The sequence below is a fragment of the Pleurodeles waltl genome, chromosome 1_1, assembly GCF_031143425.1.
Source record: "Pleurodeles waltl isolate 20211129_DDA chromosome 1_1, aPleWal1.hap1.20221129, whole genome shotgun sequence".
Lineage (NCBI taxonomy): Eukaryota > Metazoa > Chordata > Amphibia > Caudata > Salamandridae > Pleurodeles > Pleurodeles waltl.
The window spans coordinates 543845692-543861151 of record NC_090436.1 but is presented as its reverse complement, the minus strand read 5'-3'; positions in this window follow the sequence as shown (position 1 = coordinate 543861151).

Sequence of the window (15460 nt, the reverse complement as noted above, 5' to 3'; positions counted from 1 at the left end):
ATAGAACTACAGATGACAGGAGATGGATAGGAGGCAGAAAATAAACAATGTTTGATCAAAGTAAGGAATGTACTCGTATATGACAAGAAGTCCCTAAGTACCCTTTCGGATTATTACCAGGAGACTGATCTTAATAGTGATAAAGTGAAGTCCAAGTTTGAGCCTGCTCTAAAGAGACTGTTGCACTCAGTGCAAGATGTACCAAGACTGACAATAGTACTGAGACAGGTAAGACTTCAAAGAACCTGGATTCAACAACAGAAGTCTTTCCCCTGCCTTATTTGAATGGAGACCAAGCCAGAGGTCACACTGTACATGGATATGACCTGCCATAGATAGTGGGCCGAATTTGGAATAGAACAGAAAGTGAGACTGGAAAGAATAACCAGAAAACAGGGCAAGACAGCAAGAGCAGGACACCAGATAATACAAAAGAACAAGAGATACCACCTTAAGAGAGATTCTACATTAGTACAGGGAGCAATAGCAACAACATTGGGACCGAGAGAAAAACCAGACAAATGATTATGAACAGAAATGATGAACAGGAATATTGGGATCAAGAGCAAGTCATACCCAAAGGGCCCTGATACAAGTAATACCCTGTTGGCACAGGGAACTGGAAATAGGATTAAGAACAAGGAATTCAAGAATGTTTCCAACAGACACTGGAACAAGGAACAAGTAATGCCCTCTTGGTACATGGAATAACCCAAGAATGTAAAACAGGATCACAACAGTAAATCAGAATAAAGAAACAAAGGTAACCACTTCCTACTCAGTGACTACATGGTCAAAAGCCCAACAAGGAAACCACAGAAAATCAGGATATTGGGGTAGAAAGGATAGAAAGAAAGAAAGGAGAGAGTGTAAAGCAAGAAAACCACATAAAGCACAATGCTGCACAACACAGCCACAAAAAGGCATGACGCTGCAAAAAGCAGTAGCAAGTAGGCTCTTCTCATGAATTCAATGGTTCAGTGCAGGCAACGGAGACAAAAGGAGAAGTTCCTTGTAACTGCAGTTGAAGTATAACTTCTGACTGCAGAAGCAAGTCTCAATCCCTCCTCCTAGCTGATAGCCACACAGGGTGATTGGAACGTAGAACAGGTGTGAGCTGACTACAACACAGTGCAGGTGAGAGCAGACGAAGCCCCCCCCCCCATTACCCTCTCTGCCTGGAGTGCACTGATTTTCCAGGAAGCAACTAGTGGGAGGAATAAAACTCCAGAGTGAAAAAAGGACCGGATCTTGTTTCTGCACATGGCAGGAATCCATGAAAGGGATCATATTGGAATGCTGAAAATGGTAAGATAGAGTTCCAAATATATAAGATGCATGAAAAGCTCCTCTCAAGCTCTCACACTAGGCATACAAGTACTATACTGCATTAGGTGTTGATAAGTGAACCCTGAAATTGAATCTGGAGTGGATCTTATTTCTAAGAGGTTTTGTAAAGTATGTAAATGAACATTGAAGTGCAACACATGTTCCAAACTATTGCTCACAATGGAAACAGACTCACAGAAGATTTTCTGGTAGGCCCACCCAAAGGCAGAATCAAAGGATCTTAAAAATTGTCCTTGCATGTAAATTTGTGACTCAAGTACAAATCTCACACAAGCCACAGTTCGGTCACATTTTCATTGTTTTGTTACAGCTCAAAGCTCCCAATGATTAAAAACAGAACAAATTCTATCAAACCTCAAAATAACTTGAAGGTGGTGCAGTAACAACAGAATCAGGAACTAAGCCCTAAAATGGTTTCACAGCCCTTCCAAATATGCAAAAGAGAAAACGATTCAAGGATGTATTAATCTGAACAGTGGTCTTTCTCATTCCTGTAGACTTGCAGCTTGCTCAAGCAGATTCAGTTGTGGAAGCACATTGGTCATAGGACCTCCTAGTGCGTCAGTGTAGTGAGCAAAAACTTAAGGCACTGTAATCACTCAGAGAATTGGTGTTAGACAAGATAGTTTCAGCAGGATTAATTTTATGCATATCTTCTTCAGTAGCAGGAAAGCTCTGGGCATGGACAGGAAGTCCATGTACTTGAGGCCATTGATTTACACCATCAAGCAGCATGATACAAAGAATAGTACTGATTATGAGGTCTTGAAAGACAGGATCTAATGTAATGTCTTCCTTCTTTTCAAGATGCATGGCGTTGTATATGGCAAACTGTTCATTAGTTTCTTCTAGCTGGGTGTTAAGTATGAGTGGGTCTTTTGCATCCAAACTAGGCAAGGAGATTAGGTCAATTTTATTTTGATGTCATGGACAGGATCAGACATAGATACACAGTCTCTAGCAATAGCTGAACATTTTGCTTCTATAATTCAGCAAAATTGTTGCTGGAATTACCTGGAAAGAATTCTACAATGCTGATATTTTCTCATTCAAAACATTTTACTGCTATAGACACCATAAAAGGAGATATGCCAGGGCTCGGCTCTGTAACTATAGCAGTATGAGGTTTAGGAATTCAGATCATGGAAGAGTCAATAGCATTGTCTGTATAATTAGTAATACTAGCGACAGCCTTGTGAATCTCTTGAGCATGAAAGGAAGTGTATTTCAAATTAATCTGAAACTGGTAATCATATTCCTCTTTCAGCTCTCTTTCTTGATCAAAGGATGTGTGTTTCTATTTAAACATAGCTATTGCACTATTAATGTCACTATCAATCAAAGAGGGGGTGTCTGTGTTAGGGTAGCAGGGGTGATTTTCAGATGAAACATATTCATTTATCACATTTTTCCAAAAAAGACATACATATTCATCATAGATATCCATGATCTTCTTCTGTAGGTAAAAGAGGTGTTCTAGCAAGTTATTTAACTCAATGTCACTTATTGAGGACTTGGCTGTTTTTTTGTATAAATCGAATAAATCTGGTATTTAACCCAGCAATTTTTACCTGTGTGACTAGAGTCCCACCCGCCCTTAAACTCTAATGTCCCAGTGCAGAGGTGACTTGGTAGATTGGTTTAGCGTGTGTACCTCTGAACACCGAACCATGAAATCAGAGAAAAACAGAGTCCCATTCAAAAGCATTGAACTTGCCAATGAAGCAGTAAATTATTTTCCATAGAGATATCCATTTAAACCTTTAATTGTGTTTGTTTGTGCCCGAAAACACATTTGAAAAATAGTAGGTTTGTTACAGTGTTGGATGATGGAAACAAAATTGTTGCCTATGGGTTGCTGGTTTATTCAAATGAGAATTAGCTGATGCTGAATAATCAGAAACATCATAATTATGTGGAGAACAGTTTTTCACTGCAATAATAGTACATTTAACCAATCATTCTCTTCCTGCAATGCTTTTGCAGACATTGATTCATTCTCTGGATTATAGGTATGAGGAAGGATGAGAGAAAACCTGAACACCATATTCTTCAAGAAAAATTTGATTTTCTCTCAGGAGTCTTTTTTTAAAACCACAAGTTTTGCAAGCTGTTTGCTTGGAAGATATATGTCTAAACACAGACCTTTTCTTTTTTATTTCTAAACATACTGGTTCCATCTATGCTATGCATTGGCCCAGGAATGAGTTCAATATGTGGTGCTTCAATCTGTCGGGGAGGGAAGGCAGGAACAGGTGAATCCAGAGGTAAAACTTAGCATGGGCAAGGTCATCAACTCTAGCTATATCGGCACTGAGAATGTTCCCAATCACGCAGTACAACAATGCTCTGCATGGATGATAGTGAATGCACATGGTAATCTAAAATAGAAAGGAAGAGAGTTTTGCTGCCTGTCATGGTGACTTTTTTTCTCATCAGGTCAAAAATGCAGGCGCAAAAGCATAAAAAAGTGTCACTCTCAGATTATTCGATTTGAAAGTCTCATTCGGAGCTGGAGACTGGAGACCAGTTATAAAGCATACATATTTTGATCTGCATAATCCAGTTGCTCTGGTTCCTATTTTGGTTACATACAATAACTTTACACCTACGACAAAACTCAACACCATCAATCACAGCTGTATTCAATACGCTACACACACATTGGGAAGGTACTGCCATCTGTTGTGGGTACTGGGAATATATTTTAACACATAGTACAAAATATCAATCAAACCTCTTGTTTTTTTAGAATGTTTGTCTTTGGTTATTTCTAAAAGGAAGGCGAATACATTTAAAGAGACGACATAAAAATGACAAATGTACATATTACACCGAATATCCTCAGTGGAAGCAAAGCTGCGGAAAAGGGGTTCTCTAAAGTTGCCCTTAGTTCAACACTTCTCTAGGGATGCTCTAAATGCTTTCTCCGCTACAACAAGTGAATAATTCATCTACTGTATTTCATCGTGCAGCCAAACATGCAAAAGTACAGGGTCTTTGAAAGTTCAACAGTTAGTGAATAATGGAACTGCCAGCAAATGGGATGTGCTGCACTGGTTATTAAATATGTAGTGTCGCTGACATGAATCTAATTTTGACCTGATTTGTTGTTGCTTTGCCTCAGACTCTGGGTTCGCTTAATAAAATATGATGTTAGGTCTGTGTCGGTTCTCCTTTGACTTTCCAGACAGACAATGTTATGTGCGGTCGAAGCGCATTCAGGTCTCGTGCTGTAAGTGAAGCTACTTGGACCATGCAGACATTTGTGAGGCTTCAGAATAGACCTCACGAAAATGGACGTCTACCAGAGACATAGGAACATGACCTTGCATTTACGCTGACTATGACTTTCATAAGGCATTTTAATGCTGTGTTTGTATATTTAAAGCACAAACAAATTCTCACTTCAAAAGGTTTCTTAATTTTTTGGCTAACAATGTTTAAAATCAGGCTGTAGTGGCAGTTAAGCATTGTAAACCCGATTTTACTAAAATAAACACAATATGTCCACTAAGAAAGAAGTTATGTATGCACAATGCACATGGCTCACTCAAAGCAACACATAATGATATGAGCCAAGGCTTTGCTAAAATGATGAGTTTTAGCTCCTCCCCTCAGAGTTGCAAGGCTACAGTTAAAGGAATATAAGAGGGCGAATGTCAGAGGCTACAACGCAGCAAACCTGTCAGCGTTGAGGCAGATGTCTGATTTTAGCAATTTTTAAGAATATGATACATTGGCTGGGAGCAGAGCTTACATCTTTTCATCCCTGGCATATATATTTTTTCATTATCAGTGCCTTACAGGTCACCCATGTCAGATCCCAAACTTGATAAATAATTTCAGAGGTTGCCAATTTAGGATAGTGAAATTACTAGTGACAAGGACATATTGTTGGAAAGCACTACCCTTGTAGTCTGGAGTCAATGGGAGCAATGAATGTATCAGTGTGTCTCTGTTTCCACAGCCAACCATACACAATGAGCATATTTTGATTAACTCTACACTCAAGGAAAGAGAAACAGCCTAAAGGAGAAAACAGTGATATTGGATATCATCACACTGACTCTTTTCTCTGTTGGCACTGACATGTAGGGTCGTAATGGATATCTAAAGCAAGACAAATAGCTTTAGTACATTATCATTATATTGAGTTATTATTACCAACCTAATATAGAAATGGCACACCTTCAGAATTTCTTTGTATCTCATGGTCTCTGTATTCAAATGGAATGTTGATATTCCCAATTCTGAAACACAGATTATATCTATGAATTCAGTGTTCTTCAGATCTTTTAGAGTAATGTTGCCCTCTTCTTCTAACAAGGTTCTATGTGGCAGAATAGGCTCTTCCTGGTAACAATGTACATTCAAGTACTCTTTTAGGAAACTGCAATATAATAAACATTTATCAACATTTTATGGCTCACACTGATAGCAATTAATCACTTTCCTTAGCACCCATCACTACAACATATAGAATATAAATATCTCATGGATATTACATTCTATTAAAGTAGAAATAAATCTTCCCAATTTCTTCATGGAAAGTTAGAATTTGATTATGTTCAATAACTCTATACTGCATTAAGTTAATAGAACCCCAGTATTTACAAATAGTACAGTTTTCTTCCAACTATGATTTATAACCATATACTAATTCGCTGTATTAGACTTCGGCTTTTAAACTCACTTTCAAAGAAAACGAATTCCCAAGGTTTTCATGTTTCTGGTAGCAAGGTCCTAACTGCACCAGTATATCAAGAGGACCTTAGAACTATTTCACCTCTTCCAAATAATACAAGAGTCCTGCAGATACATTGGAAATATAGCTTAATATTGGGTTTTACTAGACTTTTCTCTCACCGATAAACAGTCGTTGTGTCAACATTCTAGAACCACTACTAGACTTTTCATTCTGAGAACACATAGAGTTTGGATATTTGTGCTTTTGCACCCACTGTGCACTTGGAAGTTAGCCACATTTTATCCTCTAATACTTCCTCCATGGCTCTAGGTCCTTTTCATTCTTCTCCTTTTTTTGGTTTGATGTGTAATGGTGCTTGATCCATTCATGTCTAACGTTTTGTGTTCTATAATACTCTACAGACATTTGATTCAGCTTTAGGCTCATTTGGCCAATGTCCCAAGCAACTGTTAACTACATCTGGGATCAACCCGTAGCAGTATGTTAGTCTTACCACCTTTCCACTGGCTGTGTAGGTGTGTCCTCCCACTATCTTTGCATATCTATCCTTCCACCACTTCTACTTCTGGAAACTCCAAATCACACATTTATTTTATCTCATTCATGCAATGCAGTACATACACAAAACATCCTTTTGTCAATGGTTTTGAATGGTAGCAGACATTTTTTATTGGTATTGTCAACGCTCAGTTGTGAGAGTCAAACCCTACTGACTTTGCCAGTGCTTGTTCAGCCTTGTGACAGGCCATTTTGTTCTTCTCTTATCATGTGCTGGACTGATGTTGAACACTAACTTACAGTGGATATGCTCTACAAGAGATTGTTATAGTTGTTAGATTAAGTAGATGCCTTTTTTCTGCTTGTATACTTTGGTTCAATGGTAAAACATTGGCCATAAAGCACTGTTTCTTCAAAAGAAAATATCGAAAAAGGTACCATTTGTTAAACCTGGCATGCTTTGCATGGTTTTCCCTAACACTTTCCCTTCAGATCTACTGTTTTTGCTGACTTCATTTTTGCTAGCCTTAGGGTTGCTAATCAGTGCTAAAGTGTGTGTGCACTTTCCATAATATATGGGAACAATTGTTTACACCCAACTGGCATATTTAATTTACTTATGTCACTAGTACAGTGCACTACATGTGCCCATAGCCTATATATGAAATGCCACTAGTGGGCCTGCAGCACTGATTGTGCCACCCACTTAAGTAGTCCTTTAAACCTGTCTCAGGCCTGCCACTGCAGAGTCTGTGTCTGCAGTTTTACATTGCTGCCCTAGACAGCCAAAACGGCAGAATATAGTGTATTGAAAAGTTGGACATGCAAATTCATTTTTCATTTTTCATTGCAAGAGCAATCTCTCCCTTAGGTTATCATTGTGATTATCTTATTATGGGGGTCATTACAACCCTGGCGGTCTTTGACAGCCAGGGCTGTTTTGGAGGAAGTACCGCCAACAGGCTGGCGGTGCTTCTAGGGGCATTACGACCGCAGCGGAAGCGCCACGGTTGAACCGCCGGGACCGGTGGTTTCCTGCCACATTGGTCCCGGCGGTTTAAATCCCCCAGGGCAGCGCTGCTTGCAGCGCTGCCCAGGGGATTACGAGTCCCCCTCCCGCCAGCCTTTTCATGGCGGTAAGAACTGCCATGAAAAGGCTGGTGGAAAGGGGAGTCGTGAGGCCCCTTGGGGCCCCTGCACTGCCCATGCCACTGGCATGGGCAGTGCAGAGGCTCGCTGCCATGGCCCCATGGAGCTTTTGACTGTCTGCACCCGTCGCACAGCTGCAACACCGCCAGCTCCATTTGGAGCCGGCTCCCCGTGTTGCGGCCGAGATCCCTGCTGGGCCGGCGGGCGGAAACCAAGTTTCCGGCCACTGGCCCAGTGGGGATCTCATAATAGATCCCACGGGAGTGCAGCCACATTGGCGGCCATCCGGCAGTTCAACCTTGGTGGTAATGAGGGCCCATATCTTGTAAGAGTAACACACAACCTGGAAGCGATAGACTTTTCGAGTGTCTCTGGAATCACAATATAAAATCACAACTTACGATGAAGTTAAATTCTAAATTGCAATTCTGAAAATGACACTTTTAGAACGTTGGCATTTTCTTGCCTTAGACATTTGGGCTTGCTTCCTGTCTCCGGTCACATGTATAGGGTAGGTGACAAATGAGCTTTTGTGTATTCCCCAGAGACAGACACACAAAGGGAGCTTAGTAGTGACTTGCTGAGCCATCGGTGTCTTGGTGGGCCACCCTTGGCAGGACAGGAGGGAGGACCTGGGCACAGCCTCACTTGCAACAGAATAGACTGTGTCCTGTCCACATACAAAGGGCTGCGTACCTCCCTGTAATGTCTGGATCCATGGCAGGAAGGGCACACACATTCTCTGCACTTCAAAGACATATCTTCGAAGTGTTCCCACTTCAAAGGAACCACCGGGTTTATGAACTGGACCTCAGACAGCACCAACTCTGTGCACTTGTGGACCTGTGCATACTCTGCCAGAAAGAAGGACTGAGGTGCTGCTGAATGCTTACCACTCTGCTGATTGCTGGGGCCATCCTTTTCTGTGCTGACCTGTCCCTGCTGCTCTCTTATCTGGGAGTGAGAAGGACTGGACCTGAATATCCCCAACCCAGAACCCAGATTGACTCCAAAGGCTAGTTGGCTGACCTCCTGATCTGAAGGATCAGGGACATAACAGACTTCCAACCATCCTTCTCCTGTACCTGCACTCTGCCATCTGTAAGTCTGTCCTACCAAGTGGTGCCACCCCAGTCCTGAACCCATGGAAGTGAGCCTAGAGTGCTTGCTCCAGCGGATCATACACATCCTCAGCTGTGGGGGAGAATTGATGCATCACCGCTGGTGTGTGGAGAAAATCAACGCATCACCTCTACTGTGTGGATCAGAACCAGCTCAACCATAAACGCATCACTGCTGTACTATTGATCTTGAAACCAGCACACTAACACTGTGGCATTTTCTCAGCACAAGGTCAATGAATCTCTGTGGACAGCAGCCTCAACGACGGCGCCAAAACTGCGCATTGCAGACTCTGCGCTCATTGAACCAATATATCACCTTGACTGCCCAGCGCATTCTCGATGTTGATAGATCAGGAACTTGCATCAAAAGCCTCACCGCATCTCAGAACTAATGCGTCACCGCTGTTGCATGGAGAACATCAATCCATTCCCTCTACTGCAAGGTTCAGAACTGACACAGTGCTCCACAACCTGGATTGAAGGTACTTTGGTTCAGCAGGACCAGATGGGTCTCTTTAGCCATCCGGAGCTCAATCATGGTTGGTGGGAACTTTTTACTTTGTCCTGGTCCAGCTTGACCATATTTGCCCGGTTAGCACTTTTGAATCCTAAGCACCATTGTACAGTTTATTCTTTAAAAATGCACAACTCACTTTCTACGTATTGGATTTTTTTCATTTTGGTCTTGTTTTATTTATTAAATTAGGTTATATTTTCTTATCTGGATCCTTTTTGTGTGGTGTTTTCTCTGTTTTACTACTTTAAATGTTGCACAAATACTTTACACATTGCCTTCAAGTCAAGCCTGACTGCTCTGTGCCAAGCTACCAGAGGGTGAGCATAGGCTAATTGGGAGTTACTTGTGCCTTACCCTGACAAGAATTGTGTTTGCTGCTTGACCAGGGCTCACACCCCAGTCAAACAACAACCCATACTTTGATAGGTACAAATAAGAGTCTCCCATTGAGCCTGATCTAGGGTACATGCAATTTGCAGGTGCATGTGACTGGGCTTCAGTTCTCAATAACAGAGAGTGTCTCTATGTTATGAGTAGCACAATACATTAGTGATTGCCTATATCCTAGTAAAGGAGTGATGTAGAAGTCTTTTATGCTATTAGACATGTTTAAGTTAAATATGCAGCAGCTTCTTATTGTATGCCAGTTGGTCTGAGAGTACTCCTGTAATGGCTCTAGCATGCACATCAATATCAGTGTGACTAATACTTGTCACTTTAGAAGTGGAATTTACATGGAAGCTGTGGCATGATGCAGCCAAGAGGGGCACTTGTATTAGTTTGTCAAATGTTTCGTGTTCAGAGTTGGTTGTGTCTCATCATGGCAGCCAGGAGAGTTCTCAAAATGGTGCTCAAGAGAGGCAATAATTATGAGAGGTCGGTTTGTACTTGTGAGGATGTTCCTTATGGAAGTACAGGACATGTGTTGAGAAAGTTCAGCTAAGAGTTTTTTTCAAACACCTCAGCCAGCTCCTCTGCACAGCCCATTTGACTACTCTGCATTGCTGCATTACAAAATTCCAGTGTTGCTGGGTTTTGCACAAAGAGCACTAGCCTGGTGACACCATTGCCATCATGTAACAAATCATCACACTTCTACCGCCATAATAAATAACAAGAGGTTACATACGTAAATCTATACATCATACACATTAGTGAAATACTAAGTGGTGTTACCTTTACAAGAGTACACTGGTGCATTAGAAAACCTTACACACAAGTAAGGTAACCAAAAATAAAAAACCTAAGTAACAACAGTTAAAAAAACATCTTGAACCAATATAATCACTGACAAAAATCTTTGAGATAAGCAAGAGCTTTGAAAATTCTGTAACTCCTCCTGACCCCACACAAATTCATATGCCCATCCTTAAGGAACTTGCTTTCCTGCTGTCTATCTATTTTATCCAACAAGTTATTCTCTTCTACAGCTCCTATGTTTTCAAGAGCATCTTTCACTACTCAGCTCAGATTTCATACACTCCCATCAGCAGTCTTGATAGTGTTCTTACTACTTTTTGTATCTTTGTGAATTTGGACCATTGAGTGGAAACCAAATAGAGCTCTAATCTTCACATAGGCCCTCATTGTGACCTTGGCGGCAAATGCTGCTTTCTGCTGCGGTGACGGCCGCCAACATACTGTCACTGTGGTTAACATCCGTTCACCTTATTATGAGACACACAAACCAAACCGACAGAATACTGCAACAAACACATATCCACCAGCCCTGAGGTCAGTGTTAAAGTGTTGGTACGAACACCCATACCGTTACATCAACAAAACAACGCCCACCACATTATGACCCACGAATCACGAAGGTGGACATTCAGTGGCGGTAAACCATTTGCGGTATACACTGGCGGGCTCAGAATGGCCACCCAGATACAAAACAGCACAACATTCGCCAAAACAAAAATCACACACCTGACATTCAGACACACACCACACACACCCACCCAGCACTATAAAACACACACTCTCATTAGCCACAACCCTTTCCGAACATAAAAAATTGCCTCAAGACAGACACGAAAATCACAGAGACAACTACACACACACACCACAAACACCCATTTATCCATCACGCTCCCCACATCCCACACCCCACCACACCCTCAACACTCAACACCCCCCACTCAACACCCTCTGCACAACACACAACACACAACACCCATGTCCCCACTAAGGCACCCTCGTTTCACCAATGAGGAGTTGCGGGTCATCATGGAGGAAATAGTAAGGGTACAGCCACAGCTGTTAGGAGCACAAGTACAGCAAATATACATTGCCAGAAAGATGGATCTATGGGGGAGGATCGTGGACAGGGTGAACGCCATGGGACAGCATCCAGGAACAAGGGATGACATCAGGTAGAGGTGGAATGAACTATGGGGTAAAGTACGTTCCGTGGCAGCAAAGCACCAGCTCACCATCCAGAGGACTGGCGGTGGACTGCCACCGCCTCCCCCACAGCTCACAGCATGGAAAGAGCAAGTCTTGGCAATCCTGCATCCTGAGGGACTCCCTGGAGTAGCCAGAGGACTGGACACTCGTGAGTCAATATTTACTACTTATCACCCCCTATACTTGCATGCCATCTCACCCCATCACTTTGACTCCCATCACTCCAATACATCCCACACAGTGCACCCATAGATGTGGCTAACCCCAATGCCAACCATTACATGCTATACCAATTCAGGTACAGCCCTCCCAGCCCAGCATGCACATCCATCACCAAAGCATGCACAACATGGAAAACTAACAATCCCATAATACCTCACCATACACAAACAAAGGTAGCAGGGCAACAGAAAGGATATTTGGGAAGCTAGGGATGTACAATGTCACAGACATGAAGCTTAATACGTCACTTACATCCCCACAGGTGCCCAAGCCAATCTCAGTGGTGAGGAGGTGCCACGACTATCCAGTTCCCCAACAGAAGATGCCCCCAGTGATGACAGTAACTCTGGACTTCAGAATCTGGATGAACTACCTGGCCCATCAGGGACAACTGGTCAGTCGGCAATCCCAGCCCACTCACAGTCCACCGCAGAGCCTCCCCCATCAGTATCCAACACCACAGCACCCACCCAACGTCCCCACACCTCTGTCCCCAGGACACATCAATCAGCAGTGTGCCCACCTGTACAGGGACCCCAGTCCACACCTCACCCCCAAGACAATCAGGGACCTGGGGTCAGTAGCAGTGGTCACACCATTCAGGGGACACAGGCACAGGGGAACAGGGACACTGAGAGGACAGCTGTGCGCCAGGTGGAGGACAGGCCCAGGGAATCGACTCTCCAGGAGGCACTCACTAATGTCCTGGGGGCTTACCAACAATCCTAGGACAAAATGGATCAGATCCTTACCAACATGCAGGAGAACAACCAGCTGCAGGAGGTACACCATCAGGAGATCAGGGAAGACTTGCAGGCCCTCAACGCCACCATGATCTCCATAGCAGGGGTGTTGGCAGATATGGCCAAAATCATGAAAGAATGGTCTGCACACCAGCGGGCCCCTAACACTAGCCAGACTACTGCCCAGCTCTCCACTTCTGCTGCAGCTAGTTAACAGGAGGCCCTGCCACAGGACCCACAGGCCACCAGCACCCCACCCCCTGCAGAAGGTGAACCACCCTGCAAATGTTCCCTGCGGCCCAGACAGAAGCCAGAGACACTTGCCAAGACCAAGATCACTGCCTGGAAATGAGACTCTCCTGATTGTCCCCTTTGTGTCACCCTCTGTCACCTTGTCCACTCTGAACTGCTTTTGCTCCCCTTCCTATGGCCCCTTGGACACTGGACCTGTGCTACAAACAGATTGGACCAATACCCTGGACTTACCTCTACATCACCCCATTCCTTTGCACCTTACTGTCTATAATTAGCACTACAATAAACACCCTTGAACACAACATGAGTGATAGTGTTTTATGTTATGAAAATGTGCAATTATGGAAACAGTCACATCTAGTGCAAATGGTCAGAACACTGTGATAGCATACAAATGGAAACCTGTAGCTGTCTGTAGTCATCACATCAGTGCACAGTTGTTATAACACCAGCATCTGCAAAATTAGAAGGCATAGGTGACAGTCAGTTGAGATGCAAAGGAAGTGAATGCCATCCTGCTACAACCACAGAGAAAACATCAATAGTCAAATGAATGGTCAGTTGCACTGTCTCATCTGTGTGTCATTGGAAGTATTGCCTCCTCATTCTCACTGTCCTCAGGGTCCACTGTTGCCACAGGGGCATTTCCAATCTCCTCCTCCTGCAGAGAAGGCACATGTTGTCTGAAGGCCAGGTTTTGCAACATGCAGCATGCTACTACTATCTGGCAGGCCTTCTCGGGTGAGTAGCACCGGGATCCACCTGTCAGAGGGAGGCATCTGAACCTGTCCTTCAGGAGACCGAAGGTCCTTTCAATTATTCTTCTGGTTCGCCCAGGTGCATCATTATACTGATTCTCGGCCCCTGTCCTGGCATTCCTCACAGGGTTCAGGAGCCATGATAGGTTTGGGTAGCCAGAGTCACCTGCAAGTATTGAGGGACAAATATTAGCCTTACACAATGGTATGGGGTTAACTCCTGAAGGCAAACACTGACATACATTGGGTGGAGAGTCAAGCTCACCTATTAGCCACACCATGTGCCTCTGTAGTTGTGCCATCACATTTGGGATCTGCTAGTCCTCAGGACGAAGGCATAATGCACTGACCCAGGATATTTGGCAGTGTCATGTGAGATGTACTGGTCAGCCAGGCACACCATTTGCCCAATGAGTGGGTGAAAACTCTTCCAATTCCTGAACACCTGTTCATTGAGGCAGGGGGGGACAAACGCTATATGTGTTCCGTCAGCCGCCCCAATAATATTATGTATATGACCCACTGCATAGAATCCTGCCTTCACAGTGGCCAAATCCTCCACCTGGGGGAAAGCAATGTAGCTGCACATGTGTCTGACCAAGGCAGACAAAACCCTTGCCAGCACGATTGAGAACACTGGCTGTGACATTCCTTCTGCCAAGCCCACTGCCACTTGTAAAGAACCAGTTGCCAGGCAATGGAGCATAGATAGAACTTGCACAAGAGGGGGGATCCCAGTGGGATGACAGATGGCTGAAATCAGATCAGGCTCCAATTGAGCACACAGCTCTGTGATTTTGGCCCTGTCCAGTCTATAGGTCAGCACTATGTGCCTGTCCTCCAGTGTAGAAAGTACACAAGGGTTCTGTACACGGGGTCGTGTCTCCTCCACAGTTATAGGTATCTAAGAGACACAAGAGTGAGTAGGGTGTCACACTTTAAACAATGGAACCGCCAACTCAGTGTACATTGAGCATTAATGTTTTGGCACTATCAGAATGGCAATGTATGTGCAAATCATAGCAAAGACGCAGTTCTGCATTAATTGAATGTTGTCCACCACCATAAAATGGTGAATGTCTGTCCTGTCTGTAGGGGAAGGTGGAAGTGAGGTAACTTCACCGATGCTGGGCGTCATGGCCGAAGGTGGTCTTGCACTACATTGGCTAATATGGGACTCTCTGGAGCACAGTGGCCAATGGGGATTACCAACGGCGGTGACGGTGTACACTGCTGCAGATGTGAACGCCATTTCCTATCTATGATCTCACTTGATTCCTGACTTTCCACAGGACAACACCTACACTGCATGTGCTGTTGTGACCTGTGTTTGGATCCTGCCATGACCCGTGTGAGTGGGGAAAGGGCCCCTGCCTTCCCTTCCAAGGAGTTGGAGCGCTTGGTGGATGGATTCCTACCCCAGTATGGACAGCTGTATGGGCCTCCAGACCAACAGGTGTGTAACCATGGGCATGATGCATGTAACAAGGTTGCATGGATATGTGTGTGCAAGCATCGTGTCATTTGGCGGATGGTATGTCTGGTGGTAGTGTAGATGGTGGGCAATGGGTGATGTGTATGCCAATGTAGACGGAAATGGGATTTGTGGGCCATATAAGTGACAGGCTGGATTGTATGTGTAATGGTGTCCTCCTCTCTGTATTATCTCTTCAGGTCAGGGCCCATCAGCAGAAGGGATTGTGGCGTGCCATCGCCAAGAACGTGTG